We start from the raw sequence: 15,547 nt of genomic DNA on the forward strand, positions 1-15,547 counted from the left end.
GTTCCTAGAAATGTTGATGGCTAACAGTTCACAGATGTGGCCTGCACTCTCTGCCAAAGAGAGATGTCACACTCAAAATCATGCTTTCTTTCCTGGGTCAATCCACATCCAATGACTGGTAAATGAAGGATGTATAAAGGTCTAGCTTCCTTGCCCCTATTTGGCACAACTCTGTGGGACCATTTCAGCTCTAGAGCTCCCTACAGGTTGGCTGAGTCCTTTGCTGTGACTATACTGCAGTTCAATTTCTCTCTCTGTGTCCAATTCCTCCTTTGCTTCCATACAGGTGCTGATCTTGAGGACAACTTTGGCCTTGATGGCAAGGAAGGAACAAATTTCTTGCAAACAAAATCTCTCTGGGGGCTGATACCTGGGAACCCAGTGTGTGACATTACTCAAAAGAGAATGTACACAAGATTTTACAAAAATGATCATAGCATCACAATTCATAAGAACTGAACAAACCAAACATCCACTGAGTAGATAGGACAGATGATTTGTGATATACAATGCACTCTCATAAATTTCATTGAACAAACTATTGCTACATGCAACAACTTGGATGAATCTCACAAACATTATAGCAAGTAAAAGAAAGTGGGAACAAGAAAATATACACTGTAGGGGCACCTGGATGGTTCAGCTGGTTAAACATCTGCCTTTGGCTCAGGTCATGATCCCAGAGTCCTGGGACAGAGCCCCACATCGGGCTCCCTGCTCAGTGGGGAGTCTGCTTCTCCCTCTCCATCTGCCTCTTCCCCACTCATGCTTTCTCTTTCTCTCTCTCTGTCTCTCTCAAATAAATAAATAAAATCTTAAAGAAAATAAATACTGCATTGTGCCACTGAGATAAACTTCAGGAACAGCTAAAACTAATCAGTGCTGTCTCCTTTCAGGCTCAGAGGATCAGAGAGGTCAAGTGTTCTGTTTACGGTTTCACAGAGGTAAGAGGCAAAGCTAGAATTTGGATACAAATCTGCTTAATTGCTGCTCATGTTCCACTCCACTATACCATGTTGTCTCCCCAAACGTTGTAAGAGGTATGTAGATCTCAGGGAGTATGTTGGGGAACAATCTAGTATTGTACCATTGACCTAAAGAGCTTCTTCTTCTCTACATGCAAGCAGCCAAAACGCAAAACACCAAATGCCTGCCACCAGCAAAATTTAGTTTTTCCAAGGCTGTAAGTGCAGATGATGGCCAGGGAGAGGAACCAATGAGGGTATCTTGGTGAAGAAGAGGAAAAAAGGTATACAGAGGACAAAGGACACAATGAAATAATGATTTCTTTAGGTTTGCTTTGTGGCCAGCTAGAGAAAAAAAAAATACCAAGAAACTCTTGCCACAGGAAAGTGAACACCTTCCTTTCCATAATATCCAAATATAGCCAATGTGTTCAGGACTTTGAAAAATTATATACTAAATCTCTTTCAAGTTTGATTTGAAAAGAAGCACTTTTTAGATATTCGGATATTATATCAAAGGCTTTGTTGTTGTTGTTGTTTAATGGTCTAAGAAATATATGCAATCATACTTATATCCTGGTAGGAACAATGAAAGAAATCCTTCCCAAATTTTAGATCAAAGGTACATTTTCATAGCCATCAATTTCATAGTCAGAAGCTGAGGGAAAGAGGATTAATTCACAGAGAAACTTCCAGAGTCAGCAGATAGTGAAGCCTAGGTCAAAACTAATTTAGCAAATATGAATGCATATTATTAGAATGTGCAACATGGAGCAGATGTAAGGGTAAGAAAAAGGGTAGAGAGTATGGGGACACATATTTTCTGGCTAAAACATTCTTGTAGGTTCAAAGCCAAGTTGGCAGATCTGAAGGGAGGGGAAAGGATTTCCCTTGCTCCCACCCTTCTCCATTAATCACTGTCAGGAGGTCACTGGGCTGAGGGTTGAGGCTGGATTTTAAAGGACCGGATACTTCTATAACTATAAGCCACAGTTGCAGCTATGCAAGCTAAGAAAACAATGTGGGTAATTAAGTTCCGGGATCCTGAGCACGAGTCCATTGTGCCCTAGAGTCAGAAAGGAATTCCCCTCCCTCCTCCCTCTACTGAACTTGGGATCCATCCCAAACACAGCACTCAGCAGATACCATGCTTTAGACTGGTTTTTGGCAGGAGATCCCCTGGAGAGTTTCTGAAAGCTTAAAATGAAGCTGCTCATGCTGAGGGTCTTCACCTCTCTTAACCACTGCCACCATATGCTGGAGACAAATAAGAACTCACTTTCTAGGGAAGACTAGAGTATAAAGAAAAAGAAAGAAAACAAGTCTCAACAACCATTTTCCAGCAAGTGGGGGGTTGAGATCTGGAGTTAAAAAAAAAAAAAAAAGAACAGGGATGCCTGGATAGTAACCTCATTAAGTCTCCAAATTTTGGTTTCAGCTTAGGTGTCAGGGTCTGCATACAGCATGGAGTCTGCTTAAGACTCTCCCTTGGCCCCTCTCCTTATGTGCACATGCACATGCACACTCTCTCACACACATAAACAAATCTTTAAAAAAGAAACAAAAAAAACCCCATGGTGGATGTAAGCTTCTCAGTTTGATTTTTAAAACCTCTAAAAATGTGCTTCAGGTTGGAAACAGCCTCAACCTATCTTTCCAACAATTTCTCTCATGAAAGTCACTATAGTTCCTAATAACTGGACCATTTCTTATTTTCCAAATTTGCTCTTTCATTTTTGCTGTTGTTGACTGCTCCTGAGTCCTTCTTCATGCTTTTCATTTTACCTGGATTAATCCTTTCCAATCTCTGTCAAAATACTTCATGTTGTTTCAAGACCTTTCTTTCTTTCTTTCTTTCTTTCTTTCTTTCTTTCTTTCTTTCCCTCTTTCTTTCTTTCTTTCTTTCTTTCTTTCTTTCTTTCTTTCTCTTTCTCTCTCTCTCTCTCTTTCTTTCTTTCTTTCTCTTAGATTTTATTTATTTATTTGAGAGAGAGAGAGACTGTGTGTGTGTGTGTGTGTGTGTGGGTATGAGAGAGAGAGAGAGAAAGAGCGCACAAGCACGGGGAGGGGCAGAGGAAGAGGGAGAAGCAGGCTCCCTGGGGAGCATGGAGCCTGACATGGGGCTCAATCCCAGGACCCTGGGATCATGACCTGAGCCAAAGACAGATGCTTAACCGACTGAGCCACCCAGGAGCCCTGTTTAGACCTATATCTCAAATGCCCTGCCACCATGAAGCCTGTGGCAAAGGCTTGCTAGGTGACCAACAAATCCATCTCTTCTCCTGGACACATGGTGGACTACACTTCCCACCCTCCCTCCCAGTCAGCTATGGCCACATGGTGGAGTTCCAGCCAGTGGAACTTGAGTGGAAATGACATATACCCTTTTTAGATCTGGCTAGGAAAACTTCCCATCCCCCATGTTCTTTCTTCTTCTGCCAGCTTCAAGTGGACAAGCCCAGCAAACCTGGAAGCTATACGCTGAAGACAGCAGACTCACAATGTGGAAGAATCTAGGTCTCTAAATTGCCAGTTGGAGCAGAATCAACCATCAATCAGGAACACCTATTTTTAACTTTTGATGACTGAGAATATTGTATTGTAGTAGCAGCTCTATTTTCTTAATCAATATGACCCTTCCTCATTATTACAATCAAACCAAAGTAACCCTTCCTGCTATTATGTTTCCTTTCACTTAGCATAGGTCTTTATGTTCATGTTGTCATTGATGTTGTCACATCCTTAACACTTTTCTTCTACACACAGATGCACACTACCATCACTACCAATGTATTAGACGTTCTTTGATGCAGAAATTAAATCTTATATACTTTTATAGCTCTTCAGTGTTTAAAATAATATAACAGCTTATCAGATCTGCCCTTAATAAATTCTGTATGATTTAGGTTAACTAATACCTATTATTTAATGGCTGTTATTGGATAGCAGGGAGTAAAGTATCTCTATTTTATGGTCTTTTTATCTTGTAGTTTCCTAAAAATAAAAATATAAGAAATGTCATTTCTGCATGTTTTATTTATTTTAAGAGATTATTTATTTATTTATTTATTTATTTATTTATTTATTTATTTATTTATTTATTTCAGAGAGAGAGAGTGTGAGAAGGGGAAGGGGCAGAGAGAGAGGGAGAGAGAATTCCAAGCAGACTCTGTGCTGAGTGCAGAGCCCCACGTGAGGCTCAATCTCATAACCCTGAGATCATGACCTAAACCAAAATCAAGAGTCAGAGGCTCACCAACTGAGCCACTCTAGGTGCCCCACTGCATGTTTTATTTAAATTAATCATTTTAAAAAAGAGAATTTCACAAGATATTAATTAGTAGGGTTATCAAGATGAGACAAAGGCATTTCTTAGAAATAAAGATCTCATATAATTAAGGCAATGACTGACTGAAAACCAGGATCAGGAGAATATCTTTTTCTATTTCATCTGGTCATCACCCTACCCACATATGATCAAACAAGATAACAGATACAAAAGCATCCTAACAGGGCCCTACAAGCTCACCAAATTAAGTGGTGCTGACATATCCATCTTTGTGTCTCCAGCACAGTGCATGGCCAGAGTAGTTATTCAAATATCTATTAACTCAATTATACAGTATTACATCATTATGTGTGATATACTCTACTGGAATATGAATGATTAATGACTCCCTTTTAGCACGTGAGAGAACAGCCAAATAAACAATGATTGATTATATCAAGCATATGAAGCATATTCAGCTGCTCTTAGAATTCTACTTCAAGAAAGCTACAGTAGACTTAAAGAGAACAAGATCCAGATTCCTCTTCCTTCGATTTCCCTTCAAATGTTCACTTTCTTGAGAGCCTAGTAGGGCTCATGATCCTATTTTCTACACTCTGAATTCTCAGCTCCCTTTTTAAAAGCCCCCAACAGCATGGAGTAGAAGATATTTGCCTTCCATATATCCAACAAAAGGCTTATATGCAATTTACATTTTATTTTATTTTATTATTTTTATTTTTTAAAGATTTTATTTATTTATTCACAAGAGACACAGAAAGAGGCAGAGACATAGACAGAGGGAAGAGAAGCAGGCTTCATGCAGGGAGCCCGATGTGGGACTTGATCCCTTGACTCCAGGATCAGGCCCTGAGCCAAAGGCAGATGTTCAGTCACTCTGCCACCTAGGCGTCCCTGCAGTTTACATTTTAAAACTCTAAACCACAATGAGATACCACCTCACACCAGTGAGAATGGGGAAAATTAACAAGGCAGGAAACCACAATTGTTGGAGAGGATGTGGAGAAAGGGGAACCCTCTTACACTGTTGGTGGGAATGTGAACTGGTGCAGCCACTCTGGAAAACTGTGTGGAGGTTCCTCAAAGAGTTAAAAATAGATCTGCCCTACGACCCAGCAATTGCACTTCTGGGGATTTACCCCAAAGATACAGATGCAATGAAACGCCGGGACACCTGCACCCCGATGTTTCTAGCAGCAATGTCCACAATAGCCACACTGTGGAAGGAGCCTCGGTGTCCATCGAAAGATGAATGGATAAAGAAGATGTGGTCTATGTATACAATGGAATATTACTCAGCCATTAGAAACGACAAATACCCACCATTTGCTTCGACGTGGATGGAACTGGAGGGTATTATGCTGAGTGAAATAAGTCAATCGGAGAAGGACAAACATTATATGGTCTCATTCATTTAGGGAATATAAAAATTAGTGAAAGGGAATAAAGGGGAGAGGAGAAAAAAATAAGTGGGAAATATCAGAAGGGGAGACAGAACATGAAAGACTCCTAACTCTGGGAAACGAACTAGGGGTGGTGGAAGGGGAGGTGGGCGGAGGGTGGGGGTGACTGGGTGATGGGCACTGAGGTGGGCACTTGATGGGATGAGCACTGGGTGTTATTCTACATGTTGACAAATTGAACACCAATAAAAAATAAATTTATTTAAAAAAAAACTCTTATACATCAGTTATTAATAGCACAGCACTCCTTTATCAATGCTTGTATTTGACCCAATAGAAATTACTTTTGTGTTAATGGTAAAACATAAATAAATGGATAAATTTAGTTTCCGGAATGCCTGGGTGGCTCAGCAGTTGAGCATCATTGCCTGTCAATGGATAAATGGATAAAGAAGATGCAGTATATATGAATATGTATATATACAATGAATATTATTCGGCCATAAATAAAAGGAAATCCTGCCATTTGTGACAATATACATGAACCTAGAGGGCTCTTTTTAAAAGTCTTGAGCAAAAATTTTGAACAAGCACTTTATAAAAAAGGATATCCAACTGACCAATTAGCATATGAAAGGATGTTCAGGATCAGTAGAGATGTTTAACTGCAAATTAAAACCACAATGAGATAATACTACACACCCATAAGATTAGCTGAAAAGAGTGGTATTGCCAAGTGCTGGTGAAGATAGGGAATTCATGTATTGCTAAAGGAATGCAAATCAGTACTGACAATGGTATATTTATGTGACATATTTCCACAAAACAGAAGCATAGAAAAGAGAAAATGAACAAACTACCGCTACACAGAAAAATATGAATGCATCACATAAATATAACATTGAGTTTAAAAAGTCTGCATAGATGAATATATACTGTATGATTCAATTTTACATGTAGTTCAAAATAGACACAACTAACCATTGACATTGGTCTAGGCAATTATTTTTTTAATATAACACTAAAAGTACAGGCAACAAAACCCAAAATAAACAAGTGGGACTACATAAACCAAAGAGTTACTCCACAGCAAAGGAAACTACCAACAAAATGAAAAGACAACCTCAGAACAGGAGAAAATATTCACACACCCTATATCCAATGAAGGGTTAATATTCAAAATACATAAGGAACTCTTACAACTCAACAACCAGAAAACAAACAATCCAGTAAAAAAAAAAAAATATGTGAAGGATCTAGACATTTTTCTGAAGAACACATACAAATAGCCAACAGATATACTGAAAGATACTCAATATTACTAATTATCTGGGAAATGCGAATGAAAACCACTATGAGATATCACCTCACATCTGTTAGAATGGCTATTATTAAAAAGACAATAGATAAGAGCTGGCAAGGAGGTAGAGAGAAGGGAATCCTTGTGCACTGTTGATGGGAATGTATTTTGGTACAACCCCCATGGAAAATAGTATGAAAGTTCCTCAAAAAATTAAAAAATAGTTAACTACCATATGATCTATCAATCTGACTTCTGGGTATATACCCAAAGGCAATGAAAATAGGATCTCAAAAAGATATCTGCACGTCCATGTTCATTACACGATTGTTTACAACAGTCAAAATATGGAAACAACCTACATGCCTGTCAATGGATAAATGGATAAAGAAGATGCAGTATATATGAATATGTATATATACAATGAATATTATTCGGCCATAAATAAAAGGAAATCCTGCCATTTGTGACAATATACATGAACCTAGAGGGCATTCTGCTAAGTGAAATAAGCCAGGCAGAAAACAAAAACTCCCTTATACATGGAGTCTAAAAAAAAAAAAAGGCAGACTGATAGAGAATAGATTAGTGGTTGCCAGGGCCTAGGGGATGGGGATAATGGGAAGACATTGGCCAAAGGGCACAAATTTTCAGTCAAGATGAGTAAGTTCTGAGGATCTAAGGTACAGCACGGTGATTATAGTTAGGAATACATATGGTATACTGTAAATCTGCGGACAGCATTCTCATAAAAAAAAAAAGCAATTATATGCTGTGGTGAATGAGTTAATTAACTATGGTAATGTTTATGATCATCATTGGTGACAGAAGTCAGGATAGCAGTTGTCTCTGGGGAGGGAGGGAGGGAGGGAGGGAGGGAGGAAGTAGTAATTGACACAGAAAACAGGCTTCAGGAGGGCTGCTAAGCTACTTGATCTAGATATGAGTTACGTGGGAATGTTCCCTTTGTGAAAAGTCCTTGGGTGACTTAAAAGCTGTCCTTTTCTTTATATACATTTATACTTCAACAAACATTTATTTAAAAGAAAAAGCCCACTGTAGTAGTTATGACTAAATACATGTTTGAGTCAGCCATGTTTACACAATCCCAAGAAATAAACTACTGAAGATGGAGTTTAATAGCATTCTGGATACCTTGGGTAACGTCTAGCAGACATTTAACAAAACTGCCCTAGAATTAGCCCTTTAGTATTTTCACATCGATGAGTTCACTCCCAGATCCCTTCTTTGATGTCTGGCACTGCTGGCTGGAGCTGCTCTGAGGTAAAAAGCTTATGTGAGTTTGCATTTTAAAAGCATTTCTATTTCATGATTGGACAAACAATCTAATCATGAAATGGGCAAAAGACATGAAGAGAAATCTCACAGAGGAAGACATGGACATGGCCAACATGCACATGAGAAAATGCTCTGCATCACTTGCCATCAGGGAAATACACATCAAAACCACAATGAGATCCCACCTCACACCAGTGAGAATGGGGAGAAATTAACAAGGCAGGAAACAACAAATGTTGGAGAGGATGTGGAGAAAGGGGAACCCTCTTGCACTGTTGGTGGGAATGTGAACTGGTGCAGCCACTCTGGAAAACGGTGTGGAGGTTCCTCAAAGAGTTAAAAATAGACCTGCCCTACGACCCAGCAATTGCACTTCTGGGGATTTACCCCAAAGATACAGATGCAGTGAAACGCCGGGACACCTGCACCCCGATGTTTCTAGCAGCAATGTCCACAATAGCCACACTGTGGAAGGAGCCTCGGTGTCCATCGAAAGATGAATGGATAAAGAAGATGTGGCCTATGTATACAATGGAATATTACTCAGCCATTAGAAACGACAAATACCCACCATTTGCTTCGACGTGGATGGAACTGGAGGGTATTATGCTGAGTGAAATAAGTCAATCGGAGAAGGACAAACATTATATGGTCTCATTCATTTAGGGAATATAAAAATTAGTGAAAGGGAATAAAGGGGAGAGGAGAAAAAAATGAGTGGGAAATATCAGAAAGGGAGACAGATGAACATGAGAGACTCCTAAAATGAGAGACTCCTAACTCTGGGAAACGAACAAGAGGTGGTGGAAAGGGAGGTGGGCGGGGGGTGGGGGTGACTGGGTGATGGGCACTGAGGGGGGCACTTGATGGGATGAGCAATGGGTGTTATGCTATATATTGGCAAATTGAACTCCAATTAAAAAAATATGTTTAAAAAAAGGCATTTCTAAGGCAGTCTACTCAACTCACAAATACGAATTAGTCAGAATTCAGCTAGGCCTGGTTTTCTAATAACCATCTTAAAGTCTACACTTTTTTTGTTGTCTGTTTAGTATATCTTGATTGTTCTTAAGCTACTATGCCAAGCCCTAGGGACAGAGTGATAAGTCAAACACACGCGGCCCCTGCCTTATGTGGCTTATGGTCAAAGACTAACCAATGCATATAAAGTTGTTATTGGAATGTTCTATGAAGGAAAGGCTCTCACCAGGTGAAGTGGAAGGAGAACTTTCCATAGTTAGGAATTCCTAAGACGTGACATTTGACCTGAGATCTAGAGAATGAGGACTAGCAGTCTAGGTGTCTTAGATGGGAATTCCTTAGAGGCAGGCTCTGAGACACAGATTCCTCTACTAGAGATTTAACAAGGAGAGATGGGTAAGGGCTAGGAGGGTAGCATGGAGAAGGGGAGGAAGCCAAGCCATGGTGTGATCTCAGGCTCCACTGTGCAGACAGTAGTTGCAGCCAGACCCTTCCCCGGGACTTTGGATTATAATCCTTGCCTCAGAGTTGTCCTGATCTATGACAAGTTTGCTGGTCTTTCAAATTCTCACTTAGAGCTATTGGTTAAAAGCCCCTGTGGGAGAAGAGCTGAAACTCATGGGCATTAAAGTCTACTCTTAAACTCATCTTTTGGATGGAGCAATTCACACTTTCAGGTAAAATAAATATTAAATGGGAGGCTTTCATAGTAAGAGGACCATAAAAGGGTTTCCGACTATATATAAACTTGAGCAAAATGCTGCTTGTCCCTGAGCCCTGCAATTTCTCGCCTGGTCTAAACCCCAAAACTCACTTATTAAATAACACCTTTCTTGCTTATCCTGTGAGGGAGGTTGTAAAGATCAAATAAGATGGTCAATAATGAAAAGAAAGGGCTCTAACAACCAAAAGATGCCCTACAGAGCTACCACATGATCGCTGTTCTTCATATGGGATCTTTCATTTAATTCAAAGGGAAATGGACGTTTCATTTAAAGAATATTTATAGGGGAAAAAACCCAAAAGATATCTACATGTCTCATGCTCCCTTTAAACTTCTAGATTTTGGCCAACTATAAAACAAACAAAGGCGGAACCCAAACCCAAGGGCCTTTGCTGCTTTATCTAGAAGCTTCTGCACTTTGATTTTAGGTTAAATGTTACAGCGGAAGAATAGACTCTTAATTAGATTTTAAATTTTGTTAAGAAACATAAGGCAGGCATATTTCTGAGGATCTTGACATCGTTTAAAAGAAAAAATTTTGGCTTTGAGAAATTGACCAAAGATCCAAGAGAAAAATATGTAAAACTGAAACAATCACAGGTTCACTCTCCTAAGCTAGGAAATTATCTGGAACCCTATGTCTGGGAATTAACAAGTGTCTGTTTACAATCTTGATGCTTGAGCACTTTGATGTAAACTGCTTCTGGTTCTAATTATTTTCAAAGAAGAAAAATTGTTGAAAGGCGAGGGCTGGTGAATTTTAAGCCCCAAGAGTTCCAGCTAAGCTGAGGGATAAAGAGACAATTGTCAGCAGTCCTTCAGATTCCCATGAGATTGTTCCCCGAACACCAAAAAGTGAATTATCTCGTCTTTTTGTTTTGCTTTGAATTTTTGGTTATGTAGACACCTTCCTGAAGCTTTTTAAAATGTCTATATAATACACTTGGAAGATTTAGAATCAATCCACTCACTCCTATAGATAAACAGTAATAAGAAATGATGTGACAGCTCAAACGCAGGAGATAACATATCTCAGTAAACAAAACTTGTTCTCTTTCTCAAAGCCTTTTCTTTCTTTTCTCTTCTGGATTCAACTAGTATCTTTTCCTGGAGGATATTATACAAATCTTATTGATCCTATGTCATAAAACAGAAGAGAAGAGATATCTGGATTTTGGACATTAAATAAATACACAGTGACTGTAAATGGATAGTCATTCCAAAGGGAGACCAAAGCCTAGAGTAAACTAGTATTTGTACAATGCTGCATCACCATTCTGTGGATAATGCCATGAGCACAGGTAAACACTGAAATAGGAAGGCATTATCAGTTTTCTCAAAGCAAACAAGCTGTTCCTTGCTCTGGTATTTCATGCTGGATTCACTTTCAGCAATGCCACTGGGACCTCAGTGCTTGTCCCCAGTGTCCTATGAGCCTATTTTGACCCTAAGATGGCTAATTTAAACCTTTTCAATCTAACTTTGACAGAAGAGTTTTGGCAATCTATCCCCATAGGTAATATCCCCATTCTTCATAAGAATGAGCAGAATATTCCATGTGTTGGGGCTAAATACAAGGAAAAGATTAATAAACTTAATTGCATTAAAATCCATAAAAATTTCTCTTAGTCAAGGACACCAAAAAAAGGAAGCAAGCCTTAGACTGAGATAAGATATTCGCAATACATAACACTGAAAGATCAGTAGCCAACCGAAATAAAGAAGCCGTGTAAACCAATATGAAAAACTCAACTGACCTAAGCCATTCACAGAAAAGGAAGATTAATTGGCCAATATGAAAATATACAGTAGGGACGCCTGGGTGGCTCCACGGTTGAGCATCTGCCTTTGGCTTAGGGTGTGATCCCGGGGTCCTAAGATCGAGTCTCGCATCAGGTTCCCTGCAGGGGATCCTGCTTCTCCCTCTGCCTATGTCTCTGCCTCTCTCTTTCTGTGTTTCTAATGAGTGAATAAATAAAACCTTTTAAAAGAAAGAAAATATACAGCAGGGAAATGAAAATTTTAAAACAGCCAGACATAAAGTCATGCTCATTGTGTAAAAAAAGAAAAAGATCTTATAATACCAAGTGTTGGTGGGAATGTTACAGGAAAATGGAAACTCAAACATTGATGGCAGAATTATAAATTAGTACACTCACTTTATAGGGGAATTGAGATATCCTAGTGGGAGTTAATCATACTCCAAACCCAGCAAGCCCATCTCTTGGTATCTATTTTAGAGAAATAGTTGTGGTTGTGGTATAAGTACGCACAAGGAGACATGGTTCAAGGATGTCTATCACAGCACTGTTGGTGAGAGAGAAAAAGAGCAAAACCGGAAGCTACTCAGTGGTCCATCAGTAGGGGACTTGACAAGCTGTGGCTTGTTTATACAGCAGCAAATAAACAGCTGTGATTCAAGGGTCCCAATGCATAGGTTGCAAAAACATCACAAAGTAGGAATTAAATGTGTATTTCTGCCTTGCAATATTATCTTGGATCCCTAGTATTCCAATTACTATTTCTCCCTCACTAGTTCTAATTGAAAACCAAATGGGATAGCATTCCTACTTCTAATAATAGGTTTCAGATATTTGTAACCCTGAAGAATGAATGGAACTGAATTACTAAATGAAGAGCCCCTATATCATCAGGTTCAGAGAATCATCCAGAACCTGCCAATGCTACCAGAGCACAGCATAACTAGGAAGATCTTCCTTGTCCCATAACTATGCCTCTGAAGGCAGAGAGCAAGTCCACATACACCAGCAGCAGCCTGCCATAATTAGTTGGATTGCACATTTCCCAAGATTCTTATTCAGAGCTTTCCACTTGCGTGGATAGAACACAGAACCAAGCCAACTTCCTTTCTCACTCCTTTTTTTTCTTCCTTTTTAATTAAGAGATGGGGCTTATATTCTGTGTAGTATAAGCATTTCCGCCTCCCTTTTCCCTTGCTAAACCCATCCATCAACATCACAGAGAAGATTCCACTGGTTCTGCATGTGTTTCTTAATAGAGATTGCCATTTTCAGCTCCCTGTAGGGACTTAGTTCTTGGTTCTTTGACAGAAGGAAGACAAAGAACCTTCTGGACCACAGCACTCAAAATTCCAAGAGGCAATGCCTGCTCTGAAACACAAAGACCTTTAGATTTGGTGGGTTTCCCTTTAGGAATGTGAGCTGCAGCTGCCCATGCTGGTTTTAGAATATAATAGACCACACAAGACATTCCTCTGGTGTGTTAGCCCATGGGGAACTCTGACCTGTGGATAATGGATGACCCAGGTTGAAGTTTCCTGGGAAGCCAGAACAAGTCATGGGACAGCCCTCTCTAAATGGGCTCTGAGAAAATAAGCACTCATCAAAGGACACATAGGCAGCCACCCACCTAACGAGTACCCCGTATTGGAGACTATGCTTATCCTTCCAGCATTTCCACCCTTTCCTCAGGACTGAGTTTAATTTTGCCAATAAGTATAAGGCAAGTCCATGCCATGTTCATTCTGCTCTAACACTAATTTGTCCTTAAAAATGTTTTTGGCTTAATGAGAAATGGTCATGAGGAAAGAAATGACTGAAAAAGTTCCTTTTGTGGGAAATAAGTTTCATGGCATGGGGTAAAACTGAGTAGACATGAAAGGTAGGCAAACACGTGCTGCCTATGTGATCAAGTCCAAACACTTTCCCAGGGATGAGAGGTGGGCTCTGAGTTGTGACTGCCTGGATCCCCACCCAGCTCCATCCTTATTGGCCCTGTGACCATGGCCAACTTACCATAATTCCACAAGCCCAGCTCTTTCACCTGTGAAATGGAGTAACAGTGAAACTCCTTACTTAGAGAGGCCTGAATGGGGTGATGTTTGGGAAGCCCCACACATCCAAAGGAGTGCATGGACATCAGCAACAGCTTCTAGCCTTATAAGCTCTACAGCTGCTGCTTCTCCCTCCCCCCTCATCCTCCTGCCATACCAAACTAGTATTCTGCTAGTGCCTCCCAAAAATACCTTGCAGCTTTGGATCCTTGCATACATCTCTCACTTGGGTGCAGATACTCTTTGTATCAGTCAGAGTCCCAACAGGAACAGATGACCCACTCACATGGCATACAGGAATTATTTACACAGGTGTGGGAAGTGGAGAGGGGGAACATAATGAACAGTACAGCACCCCCAGGGCAAGTAACACAGCATTGCCCCACCCTCAGATCCATTCCTGGAATCCAGACCCAGAGACAGAGCTGGGTGGACAGAACTGCTTGACAGGAGGCATGACCTTCAGAAGGGGCACATTGCCAGCACACAGACTCCTTGTGCACTCTCTTACTCTCTCTCTCTCTCTCTCTCTCTCTCTGTCAAATAAATAATAAATTTTTAAGAAGGTTCGGGATAAGATTAAGTCATAGTGGATGAATTTCCAAAGGGAATTGCATATGGAGGGTTAGCTGAAAGACTGATTATCTTACTTCTAATCAAGTGTCTGTTAGTTTAGCAAGTCCAAAGCTCTAAGTGTACTGTGAACAGGTAGGAGATTATAGTAAAAGTGGCCAGTCTTTCCTTTTGTGGGATTTCTCAGAACTAAAGGCTTATTTGACTGTGACACTTCAAAGAGGGAGTAGGATACACATTTCTCATGTTTACAAGGAGCACCTCATGGGGCTGATGTCTCATTTAGCATCTGTTGGAAAACACTAGTTGAGATGAACCAAGAAATATATTCCTTACTTGACGGTCACAGGGCTGTCCTTCAAAAGCATATACTCCCACTGAACACTTTTGAAGAGCAAAGGAGAAGGAACATGTCAAATGGCCTTGAGTCATATCAAGGATCCGCAGCAAGATGCCTTTCCCAAAGAGGCCTGAGAGATGAGAAGTTGGAGAGGCATCTATGGAAGCAGAGACACTGGTTCTCTAGCTCTTGGATTACAAAAAGCTTGGAGCTGGGCAGAGAGAGGTAGCCCAGGGGCATGGCTAGTGCGTGTGGTTGACAGCAGGGATCATGGGGATCTCAGGGAGTCCTGGGCTCATCCCCTGAGCAGTCAGTCCCAGGGAGCCAGTGGGGGAAGAGGAAGGAGGAAGGAAAAGCAGCTGTTAGCATTCAGGGTGTCCCATGCAGTGCCGGCTGCAGCTGAGATGAACTCTCCCCTCAGAGAGTTGTCTCTAGGGGGCAGAGACCAAAATAGGTTGGCGAGAACACACAGTTCCTGAAATTAATTGGAAAAGCAGAGACTACCCCAGGGAAACAAGGAGGCCACTCAACTTGTCCCGAAGGGGGGCCTTGTCCCCGCCCCTTCTCTGAGTTCAAGTCACGGGCATATTTACTGTTTATGTGTGTGGATCCATTCTGTATGAAGGCCCCTGCTGGGCCTACCTGGGGGCTTCAAAACTTCATCACAGAGGAAGGGCAGGGTCAAGAGAAGACAGGATGGCTTCTGGGCACTGAAACCACTGCAGGGGCAAAATCTTGTGTGAGAGGAACAGTTCTCTTCGGGTCAAGATCCCACAACCTACGGCAAAGGGATGACAAAGATGAATGGAGCAGTAGGAGCACCACTCTCTGTGTCAGCCCAGAGCCATAGCCCAAGAAG

The 15,547-nt window shown here is 40.7% G+C and overlaps 1 protein-coding gene across 1 annotated transcript in view; it reads right to left on the reverse strand.

Moving 5' to 3' along the window:
* The window catches only part of PGM5 (phosphoglucomutase 5), a 190,814-nt gene that overhangs the window by 76,801 nt on the left and 98,466 nt on the right, over positions 1 to 15,547 (reverse strand). The window lies entirely within an intron of this gene.

The sequence above is a fragment of the Vulpes lagopus genome, chromosome 2 (genome assembly GCF_018345385.1).
Source record: "Vulpes lagopus strain Blue_001 chromosome 2, ASM1834538v1, whole genome shotgun sequence".
Classification (NCBI taxonomy): Eukaryota; Metazoa; Chordata; class Mammalia; order Carnivora; family Canidae; genus Vulpes; species Vulpes lagopus.